This window comes from Gossypium arboreum, chromosome 9 (genome assembly GCF_025698485.1).
Source record: "Gossypium arboreum isolate Shixiya-1 chromosome 9, ASM2569848v2, whole genome shotgun sequence".
In the NCBI taxonomy this organism is placed as follows: Eukaryota; Viridiplantae; Streptophyta; class Magnoliopsida; order Malvales; family Malvaceae; genus Gossypium; species Gossypium arboreum.
The window spans coordinates 23182523-23190658 of NC_069078.1; the positions used below are offsets into that span (position 1 = coordinate 23182523).

Genomic DNA, 8136 nt, shown 5'->3' on the forward strand with positions numbered 1-8136 from the left:
CTTACGATACACAAAAGAGCAAGAGGATGATACTTCAACCACAACCAAGGAGATGGCTGAAAACCAAGGAAATCTGCTACCTCTTGCGATTGCTGTTAATTAGAATCCTGCTTCGTGCACTATGTATGATGCTAAACCTTTTTTAACAGGAACTGAATCGAGCATTGTTAGACCTACTGTAGCTGCAAATACTTTTGAACTGAAACCTAACACAATTCAAATGATACAGCAATTTGTTTAGTTTGATGGTTTGTAGGACGAAGATCCCAACGCTCACTTGGCAAACTTTTTGGAACTATGTGATACATTTAAAATTAATTGCGTTTCTGATGACGCCGTTCGCCTTCAGTTTTTCCCTTTTTCATTGAGAAACAAAGCTAAAAAATGGTTGAATTCATTACCACGGGGGTCAATCACTACTTGGGAACAAATGACCGAAAAGTTTTTATTAAAATATTTTTCGCCGGCTAAAACGGCTAAATTACGTAATGATATCTCTTCTTTTGTGCAGATGGATTTAGAAACACTCTGCGATGCATGGGAGAGATACAAGGACCTCTTGAGAAGATGCCCTCACCATGGGTTACCACTCTGGCTACAGGTTCAAACCTTTCATAATGGCCTGAATCCTTCGACTCGACAAATGGTTGATACAGCTGCTGGTGGAACCATCAATAATAAGACACCTGAAGATGCCTATGAATTTATAGAGGAGATGTCACTGAATAACTATCAGTGGCAAGTCATGAGGACAAAGCCAACAAAAACAGTCGGTGTTTATAACGTTGATTCGATCACCATGCTCACTAATCAAGTAGAACTCTTGAATAAGAAAATTGATGATTTTCTTAGTTATTCACAGGTTACCTAGTAATGCATTGCGAAGCAAGTGGAGGTGGATCAAGTAGTTCAAAATACCCACCTTATGGCCACAACATAGAGAACGAGTAGTTAAATTACATGGGTAACAATTCTCGATCTCAAAACAATCCTTATAGCAATACTTACAATGCAGGTTAGAGGAACCACCCAAATTTTTCATGGGGAGGCCAAGGAAATCAGAGACCACCACCCCCTTCAGGCTTTCAACAACCACCGTACTAGCAGGAGAAAAAGCCAAACCTTGAGGAAATGCTAACCAAATTCATCTCGATGTCAGAAACTCATTTTTAGAATACTGAGACGACACTTAAAAATCAACAAGCATCAATCTAAGGGCCCAAAACTTAGATTAAACAGCTCGCCAAGTTGATTTCCAAATGACCACAAGGTAGCCTGCCAAGCAACACTGAATCTAACCTAAGGGAGCAACTCAACGCGATTGTCGTTCAAGATAAGAAAGGGTTAGTTGCAAAACCAAGGCCAGAAACGGTGGTAAGCAAAGGTAAGAATGAGGTAGGCCAAAATGACCCAAAGCCGGTGAGTACAGAATATAAACCTTGTGTGCCATACCCCAATGTGACAAAGAAAGACCAATCAGATGAACAATTTGGTAAATTAATTAAACTTTTAAGGAAACTACATATTAACTTACCGTTTATTGAAGCCCTTTTGCAGATGCCAAATGCAGTCAAGTTTTTAAAAGAGCTTTTAACAAATAAACGAAAGTTGGATAAGGCATCACATGTGGAGTTGAATGCAGTTTGCTCAGTCATATTACAGAATAAGCTGCCCAACAAATTGAAGGATCTAGGGAGTTTTACGATTCCTTGTTTAATTGGTAGTTTAGATGTTCATAATGCATTGGCTGACTTAGGGGCAAGCATTAATGTTATGCCTTATAAAATGTTTAAACAGCTAGGTCTTGGGAAACCCAAACAAACTAGGATGAGCATTCAATTGGCTGATAAGACCATTAGATTTCCTAGGGGTATCATTGAAGATGTTCTTATTAAGATCAATAAATTTATATACCCAGTAGACTTTGTTGTTCTAGACATGGAAGAGGATAGTAACGCACCTTTAATTTTAGGATGACCCGTTTTAGCGACTGCTAGAACCATTATTGATGTTGGTACAGGTGAACTCACACTTCGTGTGGGAGACGAAATAATCACCCTTCAAGCTCGTAATTCGAGTAACACATCAAAAATTGAAGGTGGTTGTATAAATCATTCTACTAGTATTGATCAACACCTTCTATGCAGGAAATAGTTTCGGAGAACTCATATGAGTTGTGTTCAAACAAAAATAAAGGACCTATTTATGAAGAACGAAGGCTACAAATCGAGGAGCTAGATGACTAACGGACATAGAAATCGAGAACACCCAATAAACCGAAATCGAGCCAGGACAAGCTCAATACCTCACCAAATCAAGTTAAGGTTGGAGACAAAGTACTACTAGATGCAGCAGATCCTCGCATTGCCACTCCTAAACCTAATGAAGAAATTCCTCTTATGATACTTAGTATTTTCCCATATGGTACAGTCGAGGTAATTCATCCTAAATTCAGCACATTTAAGGTAAACAATACCCATCTTAAACCTCGTGTTGATAAAGTTGATAGCAGGGATGAGGAGTGTAAAATCCTCGCACCACCTTGACCGTGCAGAAGAGAGGTAAGTCGAGCTTAGACTATAAATAAGCGCTTCTCGGGAGGCAACCCGAGTAGTAAAAGCGTTAATTTCTTTAAAATTTTAGTTTTTAACATCTAACATGCTAACCGAATCATGGAACGCAGACTTTCTAAAGACCACACGGCTAGGCACACGGGCGTGCATTAGGCCGTGTGAAAACAGGGCAAGATTTTTTCCCCAACACAGGATGTGATAAGTTGCCACGACCATGTGACGTGGCCATGGGTGAAACTGCCAAAACAACACGGGCGTGTGCCTCAAAACCGTGGTTGAAACTGAGAATGTAACATCGGCTTGCGACACGCCTGTGCCATCTATCCGTGGTTGACACTGTCAAAATGAACACGAGCGTCGACCTATGTACAGGGCGTGGGAGAAGCGAACGAAGCAAGACACGGCCTTTACATTATTCATATCACTGGGCCGAAGCCTTTACTATAAACGGTATGGCCCATAGGCCCAAATCAATACCACATGCACTATTAATAGATGTATGCAAGCCCGTTTGGGGAGACTACTCAACCCACCAACCGCTACTCTCCACCCGTAGCAACCAAGCTCTCCATGTGGGGAATAACTCAACCCACCCAACCAAACTCTCCACTAGCAGCGTAGCTGCTTTATCATATAACTGGAGGCCTAGCCTCTTTTAATAACTGGGGCAAAGCCCTTTTCGGTAAACTGAGGCAAAGCTCTTTTCGGTAAACTGGGGCATAGCCCTTTTGCACTTCCTCCATTCATATAAAACCCAACCCATGCATATATGTATATATCATGGCATATCATGTGCATATCATGGCATATTATGTACAAATCAGTATCACATGCATATCAATTATAACATAACCCTAGGGGTATAATAGTCATTTTCACCTAGGGGCAAAAATGTCATTTTCACTTTATAAGGGTAATTTCGTAATTTTACCAAAATATTAGGGTTTTCCATGTTCATTAAAAATTATCAATAACTCCAAGTGTTTAAACAATGATTTTAACGCACTTTATCAAATTCGGGCTTTTGGGCCCAAAACCCCTAATGGGCCCTACGAATGCCGATCTAGCCCTTTAAACCTTCATAATCCAAATTTTACATCAGATCCACTCATTTAACAAGTAATATATCCAAGTTCCATTTTCTATCAAATTTACCCCAAATGGGCCCAGAAGCCCATTGGGCCCGATTTTAGCCCCTCGAGGCCCAACTTACCGTGATACCGAAAATCATGCTCTTACTTGTTCCAACGATCCCGATCATCAAATTAGCGAATCTAACTAACCTATGAGCATTCGCATGTTCACGAGTCCTTGAAATGCCAGAATTTTAGCATTTCGGCTTTTCGGCATATATCGATTTAAGCTACAAAAGAGGGTTCGTTACACACCTGCTTTGTGACGTTCACCAACGAAGTCTCCCACGGCAACCTAAATTTATTCATCTCCATTTTTAGTGTACAAATCATACTTATCAAACCCAAAATCTACCTTACCAGATTCGGCCAAAGATCCCTAATGGCCATAGTTCACTTACCTTCACAAGGTCTGACGATATGATCCAAGCTTATCCAAATCGACACCCCATGCCTTGCTACTCCTCCAACGTAACTATTCCACTATACAAACCATAAAAATCAAATGAAAAAGCCCAATAAGGCTTATATCTGTAATCGGCCACCTCCCTAAACTATAGGGGTTTCGGCTTTTGTCAACAGTTACTACTGAATCAATTTGGAGTACGAATACTTACCACAGTCTCCCTTCTTGAACCGTTTAAAGCTTAGAAGATAAAAGGATTGGCCACCAAAAAGTGAAGGGAAAAAGAGGGTTGCTGGTCAATAAAGAATCGGCACCACCAAGCTTCACAGGTTCGACTTTTGCGGCTTTTCAACAGAAGTGGAGGTAAGGAAAGAAGTAGTAGATGAACGGAAGGGAGTAGTGAACTAGTTTTGGAAAAAAAAAAAGAAGAAATATGATGGATGGAAGGGTGGTAGGTTGGCTAGAGAAGAAGAAAGAAAAAGAAAAGACTAATCCTATGGTTTACAAAGAAGAAAACGGCACAACAAGCTCCCAAATGCCGAAATACTAACCTAATACCCCTTTGCCGAAATCCTTTCTCTAATCCACTCTATTTGGCCAACTCTATCTCTCTCTAAAATCCTTAAAATTGCTCCTCTTATCACTCCTTAATCCATGCGTTTGACTGATTCAAACTCTCTCCCACAAAGTTCCATTTGGCTACAACTCCTGCAAGCTCAAAGCATAAAAAAACATCACATTTGCCATCACAAGGAATCGAACCTAGGTTTCCCCCAACCACTTACACGCCACCTTTTTAGCACCCTAGTGGCGTCACTTAGCCACTCTGCCAGAGGCACTTTTGTGATACACTCCACCCACAATTTTTAATAAGACCATCTACCCAAAGCCCCTAACTTCTTAAGTCCAAAATTCAAAAATTCTACCGGGTTTTGGCCATCACATGGGCCTTCCATAAGCCCATTTACACACTCCAATTATGAATTTCACAACCAAATATCAAATTTTAAAAACTTTACCAAAATCTCGAGAATCACGAAAAAAACCCGAAAATCAGGATGTTACAATTTTGGTATGAAAAAAAGGGTTCAATTATTTTGGTCATAGCATGTATAGGAAACTTGTCTATTTTGTGTATATGTGTCATGTTGAAATAGCCAAGTATAATGGCTTATTTGGGTATTGATTATTTTGTATGTGGCCATGTGATTTGGTCTATATTAATGATTGGGATGTATCCCTAAGTTTATCCTTACATGCATACTAAGATGTGTATGTGTTGGTTTGATGGATGACTATTCATTTGATAGTATGTGGTTGCATGATTTAGCACTCATAATGGATTGATAATAAGGAATATGGTAAACTATGAAATTGGTGTGGAATGACTAAAAGATAAGTTTGTGTGAATACTAAAGGACTAGTATGAAAAAGGAGTCATAGTGATGCTATAATATTACATGTTTAAGTGTCCAAATATATCATGGGATATGCCATTGAACAAATGGAAATGTATGATTGTTTAAGGGCGACCAATGGCTTGGAGAGTAGCCTCCAAATGGTCCACACGGGTAGACACACGGGCATGTGTCTAGGCCGTGTGTGACACACGATCAGCCCCATGGGCGTCTTATTCGGTCGTGTGTCCCCTGCACCTTCAATTTTAGGTTAATATGCATGGTAGTAAACACACCGGAAGAGACAGGGCCATGTGTCTCAACCATGTAGAGGATAGGGCCTTTGGCCAAGGGCGTGTACTTGGCCGTGTGCCTCAAAATTGTATGATGACGTCATAAACAGAATGCTCACTAAAATTACACGGGCTACCACACGGGCATGTCCCAGGCTGTGTGAGGAACATGGGCCAAGGACACAGGCATGTGCTCAGCCGTGTGAAAACCCCTGTAGGTTCGAATTGGAAAATAAATCTAATAATTCCACACGGGTGTGGGACATGGACGTGTCCCCAAGCACACGGGCGTGCCTATTGCCTCCACACGGGCGTGTGAGGTTTTAACCTAAAAATTTTCCTAAAATTTTCTTGAGTCCTCGGTTTAGTCTCGACCGGCCAATAATGCAAGTTTTAGGCCTCGTAGGTCTATAATAAAGACAAATTGACTTTAATTGATTGGTTTTAGTTGAATGAAATTTTGTGGCCCGGTTCTATATGTCTGGTTCTACTTAAGTTTAGTAATGCCTCGTACCCTGTCCTGGCATCGGGTACGAGTAAGGGGTGTTACATTGCGTATGTGAGTAAATGTATGTATGGTTTATTATGACTATTTCGTTTGAAAGTTGATTAATAATATGATAAAATGACTATGTGAGTATTCGGCCTAGGTGGGTAATTGTCTATGAAAATGTATTAATTATGGAATTTGTAGGTTTGAGGTCAAGCATGGTAATGTTAATGTAATTCGTTTAGTTAATATGAGTTGACTATATTATTGAGTTGTTTATTTGCTTATGACTTACTAAGCTAAGATAGCTTACTGTGTGTATATTTGTTTTAGTTTTATAGATTTTGGATGCAAGTTACGAGCTCGGGAATCGTCAACAAAGTCTATACACTATGCACTATTTTTGGTACCTTCATAAGTGACCTATCAAACCTATGGCATGTATTGGCTGGATTATCTTTTGAAATGTTGGATTTCAGCTCTGTATAATTTGAGCCATGCGAAAATGGCTTAATTTCCATGTTTAATTTCAGTTATGTTTGCTTATGATTTGAGTTTATTTTGGCTATGGTATTTTATGCTATGGATAAATAATATTAGTGATATGTGCTTTGTTGTGCATTGAAGTTAGTTAATGACTTTGGATGAGGTATGAAAGAATAGATCATAAGTATGCTTGGTTGGTCTGGATGTGTTTCATACTAAGATAAAATATATATATATGTGAATTTTTCTTATTATGCTTAGTCCTGATCTAATATGTTCTTAGTTATGATGTTTAATGAGTTTAGTTTTGATAATTCGATGATGGAAATTTTGGACATGAATGTGGTTTTAAATAATATGATTCGGCTATGCAGGGTATTAAGTAAGGAAAAATGTTCCATGATTGTTTTAGTCAATTGTTTTGTTATGAATTCAAATGTTAAGTGTGGCCTTGAATTTTAGGGTAAGTGCGCACTATGTATAAAAGCATAAATAGCATGTTCGGTCATGTTATATTGTACTAAGTTGCATGGGTGATTGCTTGTTAAATTATGTAATAAGATTTCAATTGGTTTTATTTGGGTTTGTGCAAAAGTTGTTATTTGTGTCCGAAAATCGTTTAAGTTAAAATGATGTAATGTACTTGCGCTCGGCGTAACATATTGCATCTCTTGTATGTTAGTCATTTATTAAACCGTAAATACTACTTGATATAATGCTTTATCTGAATATGCTTAGATGATTTTATTTATGTATACATATATTGAATTGATGTATTAAATTATATTATTGTATGAGATATGAAATTTCATATAGACCAACATATTAGAGCCGCAAATATGAATGAAAGGGTTAGTAATGAAATTTATTTCTTTTGATGTATAACTTTTGTATACGCATGGCTTACCTAAGATTAGGTCTAATATTCAATAATGAAGTTATTGATGTTTAATATGTTCTGTATATGTATAAATTGTTTTGATATACATTTTGGATTATGTTTTACTTATACTATGCTGCGAATGATAAATCTTTTTTTAGATTTGATATTTTTATTTAAGTTATAAGCATTGATGTGATTTAAATCTCTAATTGTAATTTATAATGCACATTTGTATAAATTCTAATATGAACAGTAATACCTCATAACCCTAATCTGGCGACAGATACGGGATAGGGGAATTACAACTGTGGAGATTTCTCCCCCTACAATTAGGAAAAACAACATCCTAGGCCTCATTACAAATCGCCCTATCCAGTCATTAAGACAAGCCCCCTCTACTTTAAGTGAACTTAGAACCAACATAGCTTAAATCTTGAAATCCATTATCAAACACAAATTTATGAAACAAACTACA

General features: G+C 38.2%; 1 non-coding gene across 1 annotated transcript; it reads right to left on the reverse strand.

Moving 5' to 3' along the window:
* Positions 1 to 478: 478 nt before the first annotated feature.
* LOC128281033 (small nucleolar RNA R71) lies at positions 479 to 585 on the reverse strand. The gene has a single exon (XR_008271250.1). It is a non-coding gene; the product is annotated as a small nucleolar RNA R71 (small nucleolar RNA).
* Between the last annotated feature and the right edge of the window lie 7551 nt (positions 586 to 8136).